The 23,329-nt window shown below is 42.5% G+C and overlaps 1 long non-coding RNA gene and 1 other non-coding gene across 2 annotated transcripts in view; both read left to right on the plus strand.

Annotated features, from left to right (window-relative positions):
- The window catches only part of LOC147657812 (uncharacterized), a 53,229-nt gene that overhangs the window by 26,717 nt on the left and 3,183 nt on the right, over nucleotides 1-23,329 (plus strand). The window lies entirely within an intron of this gene.
- Nucleotides 19,320-19,392, plus strand: TRNAK-CUU (transfer RNA lysine (anticodon CUU)). The gene has a single exon. It is a non-coding gene; the product is annotated as a tRNA-Lys (tRNA).

Raw genomic sequence — 23,329 nt, forward strand, 5'->3', positions numbered from 1 at the left:
TATGGAATCGCGTTTCCATGTAGGAGTACATTAAGGTTGTGGCGCTCTCGTCGCACCGCAAAAACGGAACTAACGAAAACTAACCTCGTAAACGTCTCATTATACCCACTGTTACCTACCTTGCGTCGAATTCAATATCCATTCGATATTTTCATTAACTTGATCACGATAATTAAGAAAAGTATTTTACGTTCGCGTATAATCGAGAGCTATTAGCGATACCTTGTATTAAATTACTCGAGCATATATCTTCGAGCTCGTACTTCCTATCGAGTGGATAAACTTTAATACCTATAATATCCTTTAATAATATTGAGAACTGTCATCTTGACGCGGAATAGTAATAATTTGTGAGGGAATAAGAAAAAAGGGCAGAGGAGGAGGAGGAGAAGGAGGAGGAGGAGGAGGAGGAGGAGGAGAAACAAGGATAATACGATCTCGTGTTCGTGTCGAACAGGTTCCTCCCGACATTTAATTTCCATTCGATAGGGAATTATTCCGAGGCATTCGTCAATATATTTTTCTAACCTCGTACGTTTCGTAGGAAGGTTCTTTCGTGCGAACGTAGTTGCGAACGTTAAATCGCCATAAAATGACATTGGACATGAATTAACACAATATCATTCGAACTGGTTTCGTTGATTAAAATTCCTACGGTAAATCATTGGTACGTGTGGTAGGTATGATGGATTACGCGAAAACGCGGCTCCTGGAATCGAAAGGAGCAGCGGCGTACCGCGTATACACGGTGGTGTGTTAAAGCATAATCGGGATAAGAGTCGAGGCTAGATCGTTCCCGCGAATATATGTCGTTTAATATCGGACCGGTTTTCCCTTCCTTCGATCCACGCGTATCGTCGTTGGATAAATATCGGCCCGATTTTATTCGTTCAAGATGCAATTGACTATTTCCAGGCCGCGAATTCAAATTAATCGAGGCGCATACCGCAGTCGAACCGAGGAGGTGCAGCGAGAAGCATTCGTGATATCGTGAGATTAGCCACGTTCGCGTTCTCTTAGCCGAGGAAAGAAAGGAAGGGATCTCGACGAATTATACCGCATAGGTAAGCGAAAATTACACGTTTCGAATAGGAACGAATATCAATTCCTTCCTTCCTTCCTTCCTTCCTTACTTACTTACTTACTTACTTACTTACTTACTTACTTACTTATTTACCTAGTAACAGTCGATCCGTTTCCTCGGACGAATCGACGAACGGCGTGTCGTGCGGCGGCACACCGCTCGCCTTGAACGAGACCCTTGCATTCGATTCCCTTTCGCGTTCGAGAAACTTTGAAAGCATCTCGAGAGACGAGAAAAGAATGAATTTCCCGCTCGACTCGAAATTCGATACTGATCGAGCGTAACGAGTTAAAAGAAAAACAAACATGGAGAAAACGTTGTTCAGAAATATATTTATATTTCCGTGACGAGAAATGGAATCGGTGGTGGGGGGAATCGAATTATCGAAGGGCAGGCGCGCACGCGAACGAGTATGCACGAGTCGCTCGCGATACACCCACGTAATAGCGGGGCCACGATACTTATCGTACTCACGTGCACCTCATCCGAGCGCCTTAAGTGCACCTTGTAAATATGTAAATGAGTGAATACGGTGCTACGTGCGCACGAATAACAGATCGGGCAACGCTAGTGGCCCTTTTGTCGTCTCCTGTTCCGGGACGACAGAATGCGTCGTAACTCATCCTTATCATCGCGAATTACATAAACTTACCACGTACGTACGTACACACACACACACACACACACACGCTGACCAACTCGAAGCAACAAATAGCTGTTGCAAGCTCGTTGTAAGCCTGGGATTTTTTAATCGCCGTGGAAAACGTATCGTTCGATCGTTTCGAATTTTGAAAGGGAAACGTACGTGCGAGAGACGTGATTTTGTTGGTTGAAACGTCGTTCGTAAAGTTGGTTTGAAACGTATAGTTAGGGGAAGAAAAATAAAACGAGATAATAATTACGAGAGAAATTAACGATAATAGTGAATTGGTTACGAGATATCGAGCGTTAATAAATGATTAACAAAGCGCATTATTTAACATCGCCGTTTAAATATCGGGCTGGGTATTATTGTACACTCGCTTGTACATCTAATCTTTATGCTACCTCGATACAAACATATTACAATCGTGGAGTTTTAACAAGCTTATTAATTACAATTATACCGCGCCTCGCTCCTTCGATATATATACGCGCGTATATTTACGCGTTATCGCGTTAAAATCTTGTCAATTGCGGCCAACATCGGGAATGTATTTTCCGTTCGTATCTCTTTAACTTAAATAGTCGATCCGTTGCAGAAATTCCATGTGCCCCGTTTCTTATCAATGGCGCTCGGAACCGGTAAGGATAATTTTATGTAAAAAGAATTTTCCAACTCATCGTCGTTGGATCATTGTAACAGTATCTTGTTTGTACCGAAGATTACCGCGAGTGGCAAGTAGTTTACCTCGTGGTAACGAGTTAATGGATATCCCTTATTAAAAGGATTTCAAATTGCCCTTGAAGAGAATTATCCCGATACTTGCAATACTTTCATCGATCGAGAAGAATGGTGAAATCCTTCTCGAACGGAAGACACTTGGACGGATCAACGCCCCTCTCCTCCTCCTTTTCGTAATATCGTCCCGATTTATCATCGCTACTCACCACTTCGTAATTTCCACGCTCGATCGTTGGCATCGATCGTGGATCCCATGGCGATAAAGTTTAATCAAATTGTTACTCTCGGTCGGGGAAAAGGGGAAACGTTTTCATATTTTAGAATTATCGCCGCCTCTTATGTATTATACACAATGATCCGCATTAACATAAGAACTTTTCTCGTTCACAATGTTACTTCTTTATGGGTTATAGTAGCAGTATATGTACCCGCGACAACTGATATTGTCGTTTTTAAACTAGGCGGGAATAAGCTATCATGTCGTAAAGGCAATTCGGTTGGCAATCTCTTATAGCGGCAAAATTACTCCGGTAATGGGAATGGAGATGCGTTTATTAAAGTTGAATCTCTTCATTTGACCGGGTGTGCTGCTCCCGATACAATCCTTTACAAATATATATATATATATACACACACACACACACATACCGTATATTTCCATAAACTTTATCGCCTCTAAGTACGTATAGCGTCCCCTTGTAAAATTATTATTTCTCTTCTCGTGAATCTATTCCCGCTATTTTGCAAATTACGTCCATGTCTTTTCCTTCCAAAAGGAGGGAAGGGATCGTCCTTTGTATTATTATTCCTGTCTCCCCCCCTAATTCCCCGAATTGGGTCTCGAGGAGGCCCCGTTTACACCTGCAAAACGGTTATACGCGAAAGAGGTCGCGTGTTTCCCCGTTTGAGTGTCGATAAATCCGCGATATCAAGCGGCTGGATCTTGGATCACGATGTTGCGGCACAGGGCGGGGAAGAAATCCACGTAAGAGGAGGAATCTAAAGGAGGAATTCTCGAATTTCTGCGGGGAAGAGATCTGTCTGGTTGCACCCACCACTTCCGGCGCGGGAGAGACGTGGCCCAACACAACAAATCCGCTGCACCATCCGTTTTTTCTGCTTTCTTTTTCATCAACTGCATCGTACGTCGTGCTCGACCATCGATCTTTGGCCCGCGTTTCAGATTTCGGTGTCGGGTTTTACGGCTCGTGAAGGAGGATGTTTAAAGCTTCCAAGGATCACTGCCTTTTTCGATCCTTCGAGGAAGATCAAAGAATCCTATTCGGACGAGAGCCGTATATTCGTCTCCTCCTGTCAACGAATGGTCGCCATGTGGCGCGAACCATTACTTATTTTTATATACATACATCAATGTACCCGAGAAGGAACACGCTTTTTTCTTTTTTTCTTCCTCTCCTCTTCTTTTTTTCTCCTCGATAAGAGCGTCGAAAGACGAAGTTGACGCGTTGTACTTTAATGAAGATAAAGAATTCAGGATCGATTTTTTTCGTATCGATTCGTATCGATTTAATTAAAACACGTGTGCACGTTCGGATGGAATAGTATGCAAGATGAAAATAGAAGATCCCGGAGGATACACTCCGTACTAAGTGTATAGATCAAAATTAAACGAGGCAGGTAAGATATTCCTTGTCCAGTTTCCTTCCACTAATAGAATTTATTCACGTTTTATTCCGCCGTTTAGACTCACTCAATAAGCCATTACCTTTCTTATTCGAACATAAAGTCCAAGGTTTATACCGGGGAAAAGTCGACGAGCAGCTCTTACAACGAGAAATTTTGCCGCGTTCGCGGTCGGCCAATATTCGAGTAGATTTGTTTCTCCTTGCTTTCCCCTCCTCCTCCTCCTCACCCTCCCTCCCTCCCCGGGGAGAGGGTGAGGGGGAGGAGGAGGAAATTGTATCCGTACGTAACGGTGAGATGTTGTCGCGTTAAGTTTCTAAAATTTCGAAAGAAGCTAAATTAACTCCTCGAGTGTTAAACTTTTGCTTTATTCTCAATAGTTTCACGTATCAACTCGACACTTTGCACTTTGATCAAGGATATATAAAATTTTTCTCGAAAAGCGTAAACTTTGCGCCGTTTCTCCTCGTTGTGATGTTAATCACGTGCATTCGTCGCGAATGAAGAGAGAAAGAGAGAGGGGAGGGAGAGAGAGGGGAGAGAGAGAGAGAGAGAGATACTCGATGAGATTGACATTGGAAGTTAGTTTATTGCCAGCTTGTTACGATAGCGGCGACGCGATTGTGAAATCGGGAAAATGTAGACTCGGCGATAAAATTATTAATTCGTCATTTATTTATTAAATTATCGTCGAACGAATTCGGGAAATTCCAACGAGGAACGAGTTTCTGAAAAATTTAACAACGTAACACTTGTCTCCCAACACGGTCGAGGAGTCCTCCTCGACACGATACGGAATCGTTTCACGCCCCATTTTTCAACGACTTATCGCGAGAAATACGTACTTCTTCCAAGAAAGAGAGAGAGAGAAAAAAAGAACAGTAACAATAGCAACGACATCTTCTCACGACACAAAATCTTTCCTTGCATCATTTCTTCCAAGCTTATTATAAACCCCCTTTCTCCTCCTTCTATCCTATACTCGGATCCCCACTTCGTATCGGGCCACCATAATTCACCATTAGAGCATTGGAACAACACACGCGTTGAAATACGATGATGCAAAAGGAAGATATTAACGCGGGGGAGAAAGAGGGCCCTTAACGAGAGACGGCGTTATAAGCCGACGGGCCGGTGACTGATCGAAATTATTCTTCGCGGGACGGTGCGCCAAAAGCGAAAGTGGTCCGAAAAAGAGGAGGAGGCCTTCTGGACGCCGTGCATAAGTTAGGCGGAGGCGGCAAGACAGGGGGAGAGGTCTGTCCATGCGCGATATATGCGCGCCACGTCGCACCACCACACCTCGATGGAATAAATTTACATGCGCCTCGCCTCGAACCTACCGAACCTACCCGCCGCCAAGTAGTTTCACGCCCCGCGAAAGAAAGAGAAAGGGCTCTTGCAGAATTGTACGCGTGCAAAGATAAAAGCGAGTTGTTTCGTTAATTATTGAAGGAAAGGTGGGTTTATTCGGTTTATCCACGGATTGTCGTCAATGTCGTCCCGGATAGGATACAATGCGAGGGAAAAATTGTATGGAAATTGGCGTCTGTGCGGAAATAATCGCACTTTCAATTCCCCGTTGACTGGAAATCGACTCGTTCTTTTAACGGATAAATTTTAATTATAATTCAGAAAGGGAGCAGGTCGAGATAGTTTTGTTCGGAGCGGGCAACTCGAAACCATAATTCGCGCGGTTCCTCTTGTCTAAATCTCTCTCGGATTATGTATTATGTGGAGTGTTATTATGAACCGAAACGCGGACACTGATTGGAAAGTGTTAAGGCGCTTAACCCGAATAAAATAATCCATCAAACACGATATTGTCATTAGAGGAGGAGTTGCACACCGGCCGGGAATGCCGTGGTGTCATCCTGATCGCCCGAGTTTAATACTCAATAAACCCATCACGCTCCAACTTGGATATACGGCGAATACGTCCGATCGAATGTAAATTATTATATTTGAAAAGTTTGAAAAACGAATTTCTTGATCGAGAAACAATAATCGGAATATTTATCGTTTTATCGTAGATCTTTGGATGATGTTTCTCTAATATTTCTCTTCTGTATTTTTCAAGGCTTCTTTCTCTATTACGAGGTTACGTAAACGTCGCTCTTCTATCTTGGACAGATCCGTGCTCCAAGCTATAAATAGCAACGTATAATGGAATGTGTTACATATATCGCACAAATAGCGATGGAGTCTTTCTTTTTAAAACGTAGAGGGCATTTAGTGTGACAGTTTGTGGAGAAGAAATGGGCGGGGAAAACAGTAGGGGACAAGGATGATATCCGATGGTAGTGGAAATTATGTGCTAAGACGATGGTCAATGCTCTCTGTGTGAAACGATAGGATCGCACCCGTCCACCTTTTCCTTTTTTTTTTTCCTTTTTCACGGAAGATAGTTTTTCACTAATGCACAAGATCACAATCTTTCTCTCATTTTTTTTATTTTATCAGATCTCCGCGATGCGAAATATTTCATATATATATGTATATATCTTTACCTTTTTACCTTTCTTTTCGTTATTATTAAGACATCTTCTTCAAATATATATTCTCGAATATAACGATACGATGCATCCTTTATTTTGCAAAGTGAATGAAACTCTTTTGCTTTAACAATTATCCGTAAAATCCAGCGCGGATAATTATATCGAACTTTCTTACTTCTCATTCCGATAAACGACACCTCCAACCTTGATTTTGCACGATCCTCGTGCAAACGGTTATTTCGATGCAACGTCCATCTTCTCTCGCGAAAAAAAGAAGAAGAAAAAAAAAATGTTCTTCCACCCTCTTGAATCGCTCGAACATTACGATTCCTGTTTCGTACCGTTCGAGATCCGTACGAGATAATCGCTACGATATTTCAATCGTCCAAAAATATATCCTCCAAGGTTGTTAAAAAAAACGTAGAGGCATCTCTCTTGAAACCTTGCGCTTGCCGATCTTAATTCCCTGTAAATCTCCGTAAAACAAGGCGATCTCCTCGAATCTCTTCTTCTTCTTCTTCTTCTTCTTCTTCTTCTTCTCCTTCTTCAGCCGATCCAACGTCAATAAGTCTCTATCAACGAGAAGAACGAGAAGAAAGAAAGAAAGAAAGAAAGAAAGAAGAAAAATTCCTCTTTGACGAGGTTCTGTAATCGGTCTGTTTACCCGTGTAACCATCGTTTAACACGAGGAGGGGGGTTGAAGCGTTGCTACTCTAATCGAATAAAAGGCGAATGTTAAAAGACACGTTGTTCTTGTGCACCAGACCCAACTCTTCCCCCTCTCTCCGAGATGTCATTACACCCAATGCCTGGATTCTTCCCTCTCACCCGTTTAACCCCTTTCTCGAATTCAATGGGATTAGCTCACTCCGCGGATTACTATTTTTAGAGGCGAAGCAAAAGGTTGCCGACTTGTTGCGCGGCGAGCAAACTAGTGGTAGAGTAAATTGGAAGGAATACGAAGTTTCCCTTTTCGCGGAACGCGAGTCGTCAATCGGGGAGAAGAGGGAGGGGGATGAGAGAAGGACGGCCGCGAGAAGAGCGAGCGAGCTCGTTTGCACCGAGTTTACGAGCTCGGCCAGAATGGAATGAATCCTTCTTCAGGGTTTTTTGCCCTGCTCGGCCGGGTGAAAATAGAAACGAAGCGTAGAGAGGCGAGGATTACGTAAGAGAGGGTTGCCGAAGAATTGCTCGAGATGGAATCATATTACGGGATGCGGTTCCGCGTTTTAAGCCGCGATTTTTCCCAATTAACGACGCGACCACTGGAGGGCAAACGCGAGGCTGGTCCTCGTGTATATATAATTCGATGACTCAAGTTTGAGGAATGGGTTAAGTAAATTCACATTTTTCATTCTTCGATACTTATCTCGTTTTCTTTCTTTTTTCTTTTTTTTTTTTTTTTTTTTTTTTTTTATCAGAATAAACGATGTTTCGAAACATCGAGAACATTGGGTGAACATTGTGGAGTCGAGAAACGCGATCCATTTTGCCGATATTTATGGACAATGTGCCCCTCCCTCCCTCCCTCTCACCGTCCTCCGCTCGGCACCGCGAGAGCGACGCTTTAACGAAGCCGAATGGCCGGTCTGCGTCATGCAAATGAACCAACGTGTAGCGAGATAATGACTGTAATAAACGTCGATTCAATCGTGATAAATCCCTGATTGAAGGAGTCGCAATTTGTCCGACGGAGAGAAGGAGGAGGGGGAGGGGGGGAGGGGGTCTCTTAAGGTTCGAGATATTGGCTGGCGATCGATATCTGCGTAAGGTCTCCTCGAGTTAATTCGCCACGAGTGATTTCGAGCGAGTTCCCTTTGGGGAGAAAGAGGGAGATTCGGAAAATGTCTTTACCTCGATTTTCTCCTCCGAAAAACGAAAGCGATGCGATGTGTAATTAAGCGGGATAACAGAAAGCGAGGAAAAAGAAGATGGCGAAAGTTTATCGGTTCCCTTGGCAACATTTTCTCTTCGCGTATAATTTTTCGATATTTATTTTGGGAACAAGACGAAAAAAAAAAGAAGAAGAAGAAGAAGAAGAAGAAGAAAGGAAGATAAACGAAGGCTGGACAAATTGGCGAGATGATTTGTAGATATTCCTTGTGATCTTGTTGTAGCAGCTTGGTAAGTGATATTAAATCTGCCCACGGGATAACTAGTTGTCCGACCGAGTCAGTTTTTCCACCTCCTCGAGTTTTTAATCTCGAAAAAAAAAAGAGATACGAACGACAAGCGGTTTACGAGGAAAATTGAAATTTCGTTTTCCCGTCCGAAAAACGTGGATCCGGATCTCGATCACATCGATCGACGATGCTAGACTTAGCTACGAATATTATTGCTATTTAAATAATCGATACGCGGGGTAAGAGCCGCGGTTAAATCGATGCCCGTTAATTGCAGTAATCGTTGAATATCGAATACTTTGGCCCCCGTACGATAATAAGTATTCATCGAACTGTCATAAATCGTGTATCTTGACGTTTGCCCCATGTTATCAAGGGATTGCCGTTCGGGCATTGGGAATAATTGCACCGGATCCTCGCCTCCCGTGCGCTTTTTGCGCCTATTTCCCTCCCTATTCCCCCTCCCCTTGAACGAGAGCGCCACCGTTTCCAATTTTTCACGCGGCGAGACGTTCTCAAACCCGCCACTCGAAAGCAAGAAAATGCCATCAGATGTGAATGTATATCTCCTCCCTCTCTTTCTTTTTCTTCATCCACTCTGACTGTTTGCTCTCCTTCGCTTATCTGTCGTGCGAGGGAAGGAAGAGAAATCGATAAGGGGGGAATCGCGTTCACCGATCGAGCACCGATGATACGCGCGAATCTCCGTGCACCACGAAAATTAAATTCCCTACCCTCCCCTCGCTCGTTTTACGGGCTTTAAATTATCCGCGGTGTTGCGTTACTTAAGTAGGCACCGTCTACGTTTATGATTTATGCACTCGTACACCCTCCCGATCGAAAAGAAGAACGAGAGAAAATAATCCGATAATTATCCTCGAAAGCCGTTCGATCGTTCGTTGTCCATTCGATTCTAAAAAAAAAAAAGAAAAGAAAAAAGAACAATAAGTTCGCGAATCCCTTTACCTGTTTTATTTTAATCTTTATCGTGTCTGCTCCTCATCCTTTCAAGAATCGCTCGTTTTGAACGCGAAGAGAAGTTGAAATATCCGATTCAAAGCGAAGTGATCGTACTTCGTCAACGTGGTTGAAGTTTTAAAAAACTTTGGAGCGCTTGGACGCTATTTCGCTTGGATATCTCGGTCGGGTGCTCAATCAGACCGAGTTGAGACTAATTTAGAAAGCGTATAACGACGAGGGCCGAAGGCGTCGTGGCGAATTCGTGTTGGATGGAGGGCCCCCGGCGCACCTAGAACTTACGAGTGTATCTTCGAGTGCATCTACCTGCTGCATTCGGCCTCGCCCGCCAATTTAACACTGCATCAATTTGTCATTTAAGTTATTGACGATCTCGGCCCTCCCTCCCTCCCTCCCTCTCCCTCCTCTCTCTCTCTCTCTCTCTCTCTCGGTATTTAAATGGATAAACAGCGGTTTTTCGATCCGTGCGTTGCAATATTAGTGCAGTAGGCGTGTTCTCGACTCCTCTAATGATTCGTTTCGCAAGGATGAAATAGATTCGAAAGATGAAATAGATTTCGCGTAATAGGATGGGATTAAAGGGTTGGAGGCTTCAGGGCGGCGATTAGAGAATATCGACTTTATTAACCCCAATTGGACGTCGATTTTTTTAATTTGGAAAAATAAGAGGAAGAGAAGGAGGAGGAAGAAAGTAGAATTGTTGCGATTTCTTTCTTTCTTTTATATATATGTATAAAATTGTCAAGGTTACGTCAAGATACGATAAATTTTGTACACGACCAGTGGAGTGAGGATGCGAACGGAGGATGAATGATGTAATTCGAGATAATGTAGCGGCGCATCGATCGTTCGCGACATTGATCACTTTGCGTTGATCAGTAACGATTGAAAGAATTGATTATCGATGGGATTAATCGACGTGACATAAAACATTGACGCCTGTCAACTTGCCCAATTGGACGATCGACACGTCGACGTCGAAAAGCGGAACGCCTTTAAAACTCCTCCTCTAAAAAAAAAAAAAAAAAGGGAGAGAGAAGGCTCGCGTGTAAATAGATAGAGTGGCATCGGGCATTTACGAATCGGTATCGAGGGGATGGATCAATTTAGATAGAGGAGAATTCGAGTTGAAAAAATAGGAGGGAATTTATAAGAGCGATTACGGCATTATTAAAATTATATTAAAATATCGTATCGACATGCGCAAAGTGAGCAAAGATTAATGCCGATCGTCCACGATTCCCGGTCAATATATACACACAGTGTTCTATTAAACGAATTAACGCGACCGCCATAAATCAAGATATACGTCTGTGAACCACTATTCGCTATCGTGTCCAATAATAAATTATATTAATTCGTATTCGATCCACGAAGATGATCGCGCTCATAGTTTAGCCGCATAACGCTTTCTTCGAAACGAGATTTATTTCGGTTCTCCGTGCTAGATACGGGCTGAACAAAAATTTGCATACTTGAGAGAGAGAGAAGAGAAAAAGATCCAATCCTAACAAAAGAAAGATTCATCGAGGGAAATTTTATCCATCTATCGAATAATTAATCCAAGATATATTCTTAGATAGAAGCGAAACAATCTTGTTTTACCACGAAACGAGAAGTACATTCCTCCAATCGTGATTTTTTTCTCAGTGCAACACCATTTGGTTTTGGAAATTACAAAGAGAGTCTCGAGAGCTTCAACTCCTGAAACCTGCTGAGGCAGGTCGCGTATTCGAATGGACGAGCAATAAATAAGGTCCAATCGTTTGAGTAACAGAAATTCCTAACAGATTCGCCAAGATTCATCGAGGGAAATTTTATCCATCTATCGAATAATTAATACAAGATATATTGTTAGATGGAAGCGAAACGTAATACATTCCTCCAATCGTGATTTTTTTTTTTTTTTCATTGGAGCACCATTTGGTTTTGGAAATTACAAAGAGAGCCTGGAGAGCTTCAACCCCCGAAACGAGAGGCAGGTCGCGTATTCGAATGGACGAGCAATAAATAACCGAGTGATAAGAGGGACGAGAGAGAGAGAGAGAGAGAGAGAGAGAAGAGAGAGGGGAATCGGGCCCATCGAAATCGAGGCAATCGATTATGAGGTGTCCTTGTATCCCTGAGTGGCGCTAGAAGACCGACGCGTTAGGGGCGCGTTCCTTTAATGATGTATTAGCGCCCTGTTTTGACACGACGAGAGAAAGAAGCGGCAACTTGTGGCCGAGGTCGCATTCCTCTCCTTCTTTTTCCTTTGTTCCATTCGCCTTCGAGAGACGCACGCGCGGCTCCCACCGTCCCGTAGAAACATTTCACTGAACCATTTAACGCCCCCTTAAAACCCTTAACCTTCGATTAATCAATCCCTCGACCGAGTTCCCTTTCACGAATCTCAATTTCGGACTCCCTTTCAATTTTCGCATCCATCTCTCTCCTTCTTCGTTATCGTATCTTTTTCTTTCAAATTTATGATATTCTATTACGTAAATCAGGCACAAGATTAACTCGTCATCGTCGAACTTTCTCGTCGTCTTCCAAATTAAAACTTCCAAATTTAAATCTTTGCTACCAACGCTCTTTCGAAGGGTGCCACGAACGGTGAAGTAATTCGAATTCGATCGAAAGTTACGTAGAAAGAAAGAAAGGGGAAGGAACTTGTCTAAGTCGTTTACAACAATTTTTCTATTTAAAATATCTATCAAATTATCTTGCAGAACTTTCATCAACAATGCTCGATATTTCTCTTGGATACCACATATTTAAGGATACCTAATAGAAAATATATCTGCATCGTCCGAATGTGAAGTAATTTCAGAAGTTATGATGGTAGAAAGAAAGTGGAAGGACACTTGTTCGCAAATAAATATACTCGAAATTTACTCGAATCGGACGGCTCGAAGGAAAAATTCCAAACGTCGGACGACACCCCTATTCCCCATGAGAGACGCCCCGTCTCTGTTCAGTTCGCGACGATTCTCGAAGCAGCAACATCGGTCCCCGAACACGAGAGCTCGTAAAGTAGAATTCCTCGTGGCTTCATTAGACGGAGGCGAGCGCAGGCGCAGACTTACGATCGCCGAAGAAATCGGCGTACAACAACCGTTTCCCCTTATCTCGGGCAAGGATCTGTAGGGTAGGATGCCGAAAAATCGGGGCCGCGTCGTGGGGTGGGAGGGCGTCCTACGGTTTTTCAGGGGTCCAGCCCCCGAGAATAAGCCCCCGCGCAGCCTTTTACGCGTTGCTCCTCCAGAGAATTCCAACTCTCTCTCTCTCTTCCCTGGTATTCGTAATATAACGAAAGAGCATCGTCGGATCTTTTATTTCATCCTACCCCCCCCTCCCCTTAAACCGATACGCCCTCGCGCGCCCGAAATCCTCCTCGCCATCCTCCTCGCGCGCATTAATCATGCCGAAAGGGTTGAGAGAATCGCCTCTCCTCTTGGTTTCTCTAAACGAAAACTGCGGCTAGCAGGAGGGAAGAATTCGAAACTTAAACCCACCTCGCCTCGTGGATTCCTCCTCGCTTTTTGCCTCTCGTCTCGTGTTCGTCGCCCACCGTGCGCGCGTACACCGGTTTTTTTCCCTTCCCTCCCGAGGCATCCGGCGCCTCGAGGCGTGTTTTTTCAAGAATCGAGCAAGCATTTAAAAAAAGGGAGGAGGAAGGAAATCGATCGGGGAAGGGGAAATTTCATTATTCTTCCAATAGATGGCCGAAAAAGTCGCTGAAAATCTATCGGCTATCTTTAATATCTTAAATCCGCGCGTATATTAATCATCAGAAAAAGGCGAGGGGATCGTTGCGTGCTAAGAAGCAGACCTCTAAGAAGAGATATTACATACCCGTCCCGGAATTCCGTGTTGAACTGAGTGTTAGAAGATTCCAGACACCAGGATTCCGGACTCCAGCTTATCCCTGTTCCGTATCCGGAACGCTTGTTAACGTTTCCATAACGTTCACAAATTATTCCTAACTTCGCGAGTTTTAATTTCGCCGTCAGGAAAGAATTAATATCCTTCGAACGACGTTATCACGCACGATTCACGGATCGATCGAAAGGTTATCCGATCCGAGCAAGATCGTTTCCATTGTTCGCGTTTTAACGGCGATAAAAATCGTGGTCTCCGTTTAACAACGCGCCATAAACGTGTTTCATTGTGAACGGCCGTCCCACGTGTTCAACCGATTTACACGATGATGATTCCCCTCGTGGACGAACGAGTGGTTGTTGAATCGAGTCGATGGAGGGGAGGCGTCGTAATAATAAAAAAAAAAAAAGAAGAAGAAGAGAGAAAGGGTGGTCGATCTGTTTCTCGAAAGAGGGGTAGAAGAGTTTGTCCCCCGAAACAACTCCGCCACACACGGAGTGGCGTCGAGTCGCACGGTGACTCGAGATCAGATATCGAGATCCCTTCCCTCTTCCCTTTATGCCCCCATGATGGATGAAACTAATCGGTCAACCATCCCGTGGTGGTGACCGTCGCGCGCACCAACCCCTGCAGTTGCACTTGACCTGGCCACGAGCCACGGGTGGTTCGAAATACCATCCCGCGTTTTCATCTCGGAATTTCGGCCCTCCAAACGGGTGAATTTAATTAACGATTTTAATCCGTTCCGCTTCCTATCCTCCGATTTGGAGATCGATTCCTCCTTTCATTCCCTGAGAATCTTCGCGTGGTATCCTAACTTTTTTTCTTCCTCTTTTTATAGGGAATAATAATGGATAAAACCGGAGCTTATCGGATGCAGCACATAGTAGCACATGGTATTATTATTATCTTGTTTGTGCGATAAGAATTGTAGCGTATCAGTCACTTAACCGAATCACGATAAACGGATCATCTCGACATTATTCTCAACATCGTAGAACGAATTTAACTCTTTCTACGAACTGTTCTTCCTTATATGATCTTGCACATCTCTCTCTCTCTCTCTCTCTCTTTAAAAGAGAAGGATTATTTCAAACGTTCGACGGCGACAATTCAGACGACGGGGGGAAATGATCGTTCGTTCCAGAAACCCAGAAGTTTAATTGGGTCGAGTCCCGATAAGATAGAAATACATTTCATACTCGAACACGTCGTCGCATTTTCGGCTTAGCTCAATCAAGGCGCGAATAACCACGAAGCGAACGATCTCGACTATTGATGGCTCTATCCGGAAATAGGGTGGAGCAACGAAGGGGAGATCGAGGGGAGTAGTGTATATAAATTACATACGCGGTGGATCGGCGGCCGATAATTATGCAACGATCGTAAACAATTCTCGGCGGGTAGAAGGTGGACGAAACTTCACACGCCTAATCGTGTGATCGAGTCGATGGAAAACAATTATAAAAAGGACGCGTTATTAATTTCTTCCACTTCCTCCTTCCTTTTTTTTTTTCTTCTTTTTTTTTTCTTTCCACTGAATTTTTGGTTCGCGAGCGCGGTAATTTGCATATTTAATAGGGAGACGAGGATATCCGATACTCTGTGATTACCCTGGAACGACGAGAAATATACATGATCGATCGAAAAGGAAGGACGAAGGCGACTTGTAAAATCGTCAATTTATAATTAAGTCGTCGAAGAGCGAAATATCTAAGTCTTAGCGTAAGCGTTACGAGAGGATTTTATTTACTCTCTTAAATAATTTAACCCGCTCGTAGATGTAATCGACTTGTAATGAGCTCGTGATCGAAATTAACATTTTTCATCCCCTGTGAAAGAAAATTTCTCGGTTATCGTTCGTATTTCGGCTAGAGATATCGCACAGTGATCCGACAAATATGCGACAACACTTTTCCACCGCTTTCTCTTCACTCGCGTGTCGCGTTTTCGAAGAGCGATCCTAAAAGAGAGGAGGGTCTTCGCCGAATTTTCATAATGAAATAGCCGATATTTTTTTTTCACTCGAGCGCGTATTAATTTGCCCTCCCCTCCCGTTTCCCGGTTAAACGGCCCGATACCTCGTTCGGTAAACCCCTTACCGTATAATGCCGGTTATTATGATAATCGTTTATTATATCCTCGAACGGATGGATAATAAAAATCGCTCGCATTAAATTACACTACCCTACTCTCTGGTCACCAGTTGCACCGTATCCTTTACTTATGTCACCATTATTCTTCGTTCGCGTAAAATTTGAGAGACGTTCGAGAGGAGACGTGTCGAAAGTGGTGGATATCGCGGATAGATTTGATTGAGAGGCACTGCGTTCGGAATCGATCATCGGATGCCGGGACAATTCCGAGGATTCAATTTTTCGATGAATGAATAACGCGGGAGAGAAGAGAAGGCCGATAAACTCGATTTCTCCGCTTCGTTCGGCCTCTTCTCGCGGTTTTGATGACGGGCGTTTAACGGGAGTTGTTACGTTTTGAGGAAGAATTTATGTCGCGTTTCCTGCCCCATAAATACATTTCTCGTTAATCTTTCGATTCAGAACGGTCGGGCTGCTTCTAGGCACAACGGTCCCTTTTACGCCTCGTTGTTGCACGAACAGATTGCTGAAATGGGAATTCGTGTTCTGTATAGTTTGATTCGTAAAACTGTTCGATCTGGAGCTCGAGTAAACGCGACACGACAATTGTTCATTCGCACAATTATTTCCCTCTTTGTTCCCATTTTCGTGAAATTATGAATCGACCTTTTTTTTTACTTAAAAAGAAATATTCACACGGCAATCGGTAATTTTGTCGCGTTTTAATTGATCCTTCGTAATTACAGAAAGATAATCGTGCCTTCCGATAGATCAGGAGGGGCGAGGAGGAGGGGAGGGGGAAGAGAACCGTATAATCGCAGATTGGGTAGAAGATTGTTATTAATCGCGCCTGTTGATTTTGCTAATTTAATTAAGATTTCCCGCATATCGAAGCGATCACGAATCGGACAAAGTATAACATGGTGAAGGAGCTCGTTTAATTGGTAGCCTTCTAGACAACACATACACGAGACATCACGATAATGCAAAACCTAATCGATCCCAATTCTTATGGTAAATCCCTCTTCAATCCCTCTGATTCCCAAGAAGAAACGACTTTTACATAGGAATAAAATAGAAAAAAAAAAAAAAAAAAAGGATTTCACGGATTATACGGTTGAAAAAAGAGATCATCACACGCTCGATCATCGAGGTGGTACTTCGCGTACACAGCGAGTAGAGAACAGCTTATAACGACCGAGAAGGGGGAGGCCTCGTTAATCGCAACTTTTGCATAGGGTAATCCCGACAATCATCTGATAGGATAGCGAAGAGGAGGGGGTTAGCAGCGAGTTAGTAGTGAAAAAAAAAAACAAAAAAGAAAAGGAGGGGGAAGGAAGAGAGGAAGAGGGAACCGTCCGAAATACGCGAGGAGAAGCCCACGGGCTGAAATTATGCTTCGATTATTCGTGGTGGATGAAAGGGGGAGGCCGCAGGTGGGAGGCATAGGCTCCTAAGCAGGTTGAGCACAAGTCAACCCAACCCAACCCAACCCAACCCTCCTCTTTGCACGTGATCCATGCCGCTCTCCCTCTCGCCTTTCTCTTATTTTACCACGCTGCCCCTTTTTCTTCTCTCTCTCCTTTCACCTCCGTCCTCCTCTCCTCCTCTCCATCCTGCCTTTATCCTTATTCCACGCTGATCCTTTCCCCCCACCCCCTGTAAGCCGCCGCACGACGACGGCGTCGTGTCTTCCGAGCCGAAAATCAGGGATGCGATAAGCAAACACTCTCCAACGCCGCTCTATTATTAAACTATAAAATCTGACGGTCTCCCAATGGCGCAGAAACGAGAGAAACGATCGACGGAGATCCGGGACGAGGCGTTGATTGAGACGTTTCCGGCTGGTGAAACGGCCGAAAGCCGAATATTCGATGCGAATATTTTTCGGGATAAAGTTGTACAGGCGGTGTTGGAACGTATTTTGGCGGGCGGGAGGGGGGATCGAGCGAAAATTAAGCGATTTGAATTAGAACGCGACGCGGGACGATATTCAGAGACCGGTTTTATGGACACTTTTTTATGCGAAGAGATTTAGATGAAGTGGAAATTTATTTATTTTGAACAATAAGGGCGTAAGTAATAATTTTTCGAGAAGAATTGCGAAATCTCGAAAAAGTTTCTCTCTATTCGCCATTCTTCAAAGATCGAGTTATATATATATATATATATACATAAGTGTGCTATATTTTTTTCGTTTCGTTTAGTCGTAATTCGTAGGTAAATGGTCGCATTAGTCGCACTCCGAAAGAGAGTGGAAGAGAAATATTTCCGTTGTCTAATCTCGAGGAGGAAACACAATGCGAGTTGATGCGGGGACCGAGGCCTAACGACCGAGGCCGAAAAAAATTAAAAATTGCGCTCGATTAAGTATAACATAAATGCCACGCCATTGGTCTGCCCGCTCTTTCGTAGCTCGTAGTTCTTTTGCCGGCGTAGTATGGTCACGCCCTTGTTCAAACGTCGCTGCCCTCTCCCTCCCCCGTCCCCCCCTCCCCTTCCCTTTTCTCCCCAACATGATTATAACATCATCCAGCCGAAAATCTACACGCTCGTTATATACCGCGTAGAAGAACAATGATCCCTTCAATTAAACGATCGCGAAGGCTATAAAACGATTATCTATCGAGCAGGCATAATAAACACCGATAATCGAGCAGTAAAATATTATTAACCCTTTCACGTTCTAAATCCACTTACTTACAACCGACTCGAATACTGTTATTAATGCGTAGAAAAAAAAAAAAAAGAAGAAGAAGAAGAAGAAAAAAATATACACGGTATAATAACTCTACTGCAAACAGGAGGTAGACAGAATGATAGAGCAAACAGGTCTTCTCACCTAGATTATCCTTACGAAACGTTATTGACTCATCGTGTGCTTTGCGAAGAAGCAGGTTTCGAGCGTTGAATATTTCCTGAATGGTAATTTGGCTTTGGCTGGAATCGCAGTAAAAGCGCATCGTAAAGCGGTGTGCCCGTCCTACCTGCGGCCTGTGGAACGAAGAGACGAAATGGAACGAAGTACAACGAGGAACAACAGTTGCAAGTTGGTTGATTCTAGAATAAATTTTCATTGCTACCGCTTGTAAATTACGAGGTAGCCGGGGTTTATGGCCTAGGGGATAACCGTGTTGAGCTTTCGCTCTGCAAAATTGGCATAGAATTGCCGACAATAAATCTCGAGAGTGGGAAATCTGGCCTGTTGTAAAACGACCTGCGGTAACCGATCCCCGACAGGGAACTGGCAATTTTACACGGGCTAAATAAACAGATAACAGTATGTATCTGCTCCTTAAGAAACCATTCCTCGGACTGTAACCATACTTTGTGATGCAACTTTCCAATTCTTTGTCAACCACTTTATCCAGTTGGGGAGGTGTAAATTATCTGTACATGAAATTCCTTTTAAGGAAAATGTCGCCACGTACGAGGGATACATGTTATATATATATACGTACGATACGGATTTTTCTCGTTCACCTCGTTCACGGGTGGAAATTTTCAATTGTTTCACGCATTTAGATTTATTTTACGGGTCGAATTACGGGATGGGGGAAAAAAAAAATTAATACGTTGTGAACGTTTTCGTACGATTGTAACAATGGCGGTAATAAACTTTATTTTAAGCATGTAGTATCGAGTGCCCGGCTAGCTCAGTCGGTAGAGCATGAGACTCTTAATCTCAGGGTCGTGGGTTCGAGCCCCACGTTGGGCGATTTTTTTTTTTTTTCGTTTTTTTTTTTTTACAATTATTATTATTACTCTTTCTCTTCGTCTCACGATAATTTTTATCCAATCCGGCAAAATCGGACACGAATAAATAATGTATTCGAATTTCAATAGAGAGATTTGATCCGATCTTTTATATATATATATATATATTTAATAAATATAATTATATATACGTAAAAAATCGATCGGGAAAATTAAAAATTCCACTCGTATATAGAGCTCGTATAAATTTTTTTTTTTTTTAAAATAACTTCATTCCTATTTCAGCTCGTACTTTTCTGTTTAATCTAAGACAGGATACGTAGGCATTCTTGGAGCGACCGAAGCTAAAAATAAAGTTTAAAATGTGGATGCACTCACGTACAATTTATCTTATTGTGTAGCACGGGACAAATGTTATGACACGAGTCAGTCCGTACAATTCGAAACTTGCCTCTTATCAAAATCAAGGCTCGAAAAGTTGGACATGTATGTAAAATATTTTGTCAAATATTTTGTCACTTTCCCAGTGAGAATAATACTATCCTTAATGTATAGTAAAAAAATCTATTTTTTTTTTTTTTTATTAACATTTATCCCTCGTTTAAATTTTTTATTTTTCTTTCACGTGGTGAAAATGGGGACACAATTCGAGCTACGAAAACTGTGGCTTTCGATTGCTATCTATCTACTCCTTCTAATCGGGAAAAATGAAGATTAATAGTTACACGTGACATCGTTTACGAATAGGTTTAATAGAAGGAAAAATGTTCATTCGAGATGAAAGTGATTATATGTAAATGTCCCGGCGAACCGACAAGCCTCATTAGTCAAAGAGATAATAAATCACAGCTGGATTAATATTGAAAATTTACGCTCTGTCTGTTATTTAATAATAATTTTGTTTAATCATCGATCAAGCAAGAGTTTATTCAGTTTATACGAGTGAAATGAAATTAAATTTGTTGATTGATATTCTTTAATACCGATTCGCGGTATGCTTTCCGCCGTTTTCGACGTTAATGTTTTCCACGTTGACACGGTTATTTCAAGATAAATTAAACATTACATTATCTTATATATCTCTCTGAATCCGAAGAAATATACATATATACGTTTCTATTATCGAATATTTATGCACACGTATGTATAATTATAATATAACACACTCGTAAACGCAACTTCAATCAAATTTGATTATAATTTCCTTTTCAATTAAAAAGTTCGATCGGTTGGGAAGAGAAGGAAGGCGAAAGAATTAATTAGATTTATAGAATATTTATAAATATTTTAATCACCATTCGCACCTGTATACGTTTATACCAATTTAAAATTCAATATGCGAATTTAATCGCAAATTCATTTTTAACCGATAGATAGTTAATTTAATCTTTCCATTTTCTTTCGTACCGAACCCTCTGTTCTCTCTTTTTACTCTTAAAAACTATATCTCACAAAATTGACCAATTATATTTTCGCTTCGATTTTATTTTTCCTTCTCCTCTTGAGAAACCGCTCTAATCCAAATTGAGTCCTCCATTGGGCAACCATAAACTTTATTACACGAAAAAGGATGGGGAGGAGGAGGAGGAGGAGGGGGGGGAGGGAGAGGGAGAGGGGGAGGGGGAAGGAAAGAAAAGAGAAAAAGAAAAAAGAAAGGAGGAGCAATGCACGACAAAATACGCAAAAAAGCGTGGATGGAATCGAGGCTCTCAAGGGCTGATATCGTTGAAAGGGAACGTTCGCATTTTTCTTCCCCCTTTGTTCTTCCCCCGTTTCTAAATAACCCTTTCGAGGTAATTGCCGTCGCATGGTTTGACACAAAACGATCCAACCAGGATCTCTCCGCCTGTTTGAACGGGATCGAAGGCAATTATGCGCAAGAAAAAAAAAAGAAGAAGAAGAAGAAGAAGAAGAAGAAGAAAAGGAAGAAGAAGAAATGGCGGAAACCTCGTTTGCTTTGGATACATTTGAGTCAGTGTCAGGAGATAGGATCGTGGATGAACTTGACCGATCACCGAAGAGATCAGCGATGATCGAGGATCGAGCCGATTGCCCTCCATCCCCTCGCGTTTCCTTCGTATCATTTTATTACCTTCCCTCCTCTATTTCTTCTGCCACCCATTTATCGTCCTGCGCACGCCACTTTTATACCCTTTAACTTCCTTCCTTCGCTCGATTATATTTTTTTTCGAGAGATGTAAAATCTCGAATGTTGGCGATTAATTTTTTTTTTTTTACTCGATACTTCTGTAAACGGATTGAATTCGTTATTTATATATAAATACATTTTGCTTTAAGAGTTAAAAAGATTAGATGGACCATTCAATAATTTTTGCCACGAATATGAAAATTATTATTATTATTATTATTACGCTTAATTATGAAAACACGCTCCGCCGTGTAGATATATATTTCCTGGAACATTATTCCCCCTGATAAGCGTACAAACGTTAGAATGATCTGCTTCCGAGAAATTTATTAGATTGTATACGAAGGAGCTGGATACAATATTTCCCACAATATCTCACCGTTATTACAAACTGTGTTCCGTGGCAGCAATCGCACGGAAATCGTAAACCATCTAAACGATCCCATTGCTCCCGCTATATTGCATCGTAAACCTTGTTTAAAATTCACCGATCGAAACATTTCCATATGATCTTGATCCACGTCAAGATGGAGAAGATTTTCGAGAGGAGCCTACCACCAACGTTTAATCAACGTATCTTTATCCCATCCCATCCTATCCTATCCTTAAATATATATATATGTGTATATATTCCTATAAGCGAATAAAAATCTCGAAATTTCGCCACCAATTTCCTTCCAGTAATAATTTATCGAGATTATCGATCATAGGCGAGATTTATCGGCAAATTATCATAGGCGAATGGAAATATGGCTATAATTTATCGGGAAAATTCGCTTATCGTAGCTCGATAATAATTTAGAGGAGATTGGGGGGAGTGGGGCGGGGGATTGCGAAATTTCACGCCAAACGCTTTTTCATTTCATTTGATTTTCGACCGAGTATTGGCGATGGAAATGGCGTGGGTTGTTGGAAACGGGGGGAGGGAATTCGTTGGTAATTTATGAATCGACGCCTGGGTAATTACGCGAAACGAAATTCCTTAATAATAGAGCGGGCCGGATGATTTTCTTCCGCGACGTTCTTGCCTCCACGCTGTATTTATATCCACGCTGTATTGATTTAATAATGTTGTCAGGCGGCGGATTAAAAGAGAGAAAAACGTCGCGTCTCGGAAGTCTAGCGAGGCCGATATATATCTTAACGCCCACTTATTGAATTTTGCCTCGACACGCCGATACAATATTTATAGATCTGGTCTGATCCGCGCCTGTTGACTGGCCACGCGCAATTAAATGTACGTGTATACGTGTATCCATCAATCGTGATACGAGTTTAAGCACATCACTAATGGGGCGCATATCCGATTTACGAAATTCGAGCCATCTCGAGCAATTTGGAATTTCACGAAGTCTCGATGTGAACACGGGATAAAAAAATTTCGCTCGAACCGATATTTAAGAAAGAATCGTGGATCGCTTTTTTTTTTTTGCACTTTTTAATCAAGAGAGGAATCTCGAGTCGAGTCTCTGTTAGCTCTCCCTTTCGTTTCTTTTCGCGACACAACAGGGAGGAAAGTGAGTGGTTGATCGAAAAGTCGGATTTTAAATAAATCCGGGGAAATCTAATTTTCGTGAAAGTGAAAGTGTTGGTCGTTGCGCTTACACCGCGAACCGTGGTTGGCGTGTTCATCATGGGGGTAATTGATACGTCAGCTTCGAATTGATGAAGTATCATTAATGGCTCGAGATCCGTCGATCGCCTCGTACACAGTTGGAGAGTTGGAAGAGTTGAATATTTCCAGCGGCGCGGGCTTCTCTTAATCCTCTATCGTTTTCATAGGTCGCGA

This window comes from Apis florea, unplaced genomic scaffold, assembly GCF_048593485.1.
Source record: "Apis florea isolate Af1SG1 unplaced genomic scaffold, ASM4859348v1 contig_24_pilon, whole genome shotgun sequence".
Classification (NCBI taxonomy): domain Eukaryota; kingdom Metazoa; phylum Arthropoda; class Insecta; order Hymenoptera; family Apidae; genus Apis; species Apis florea.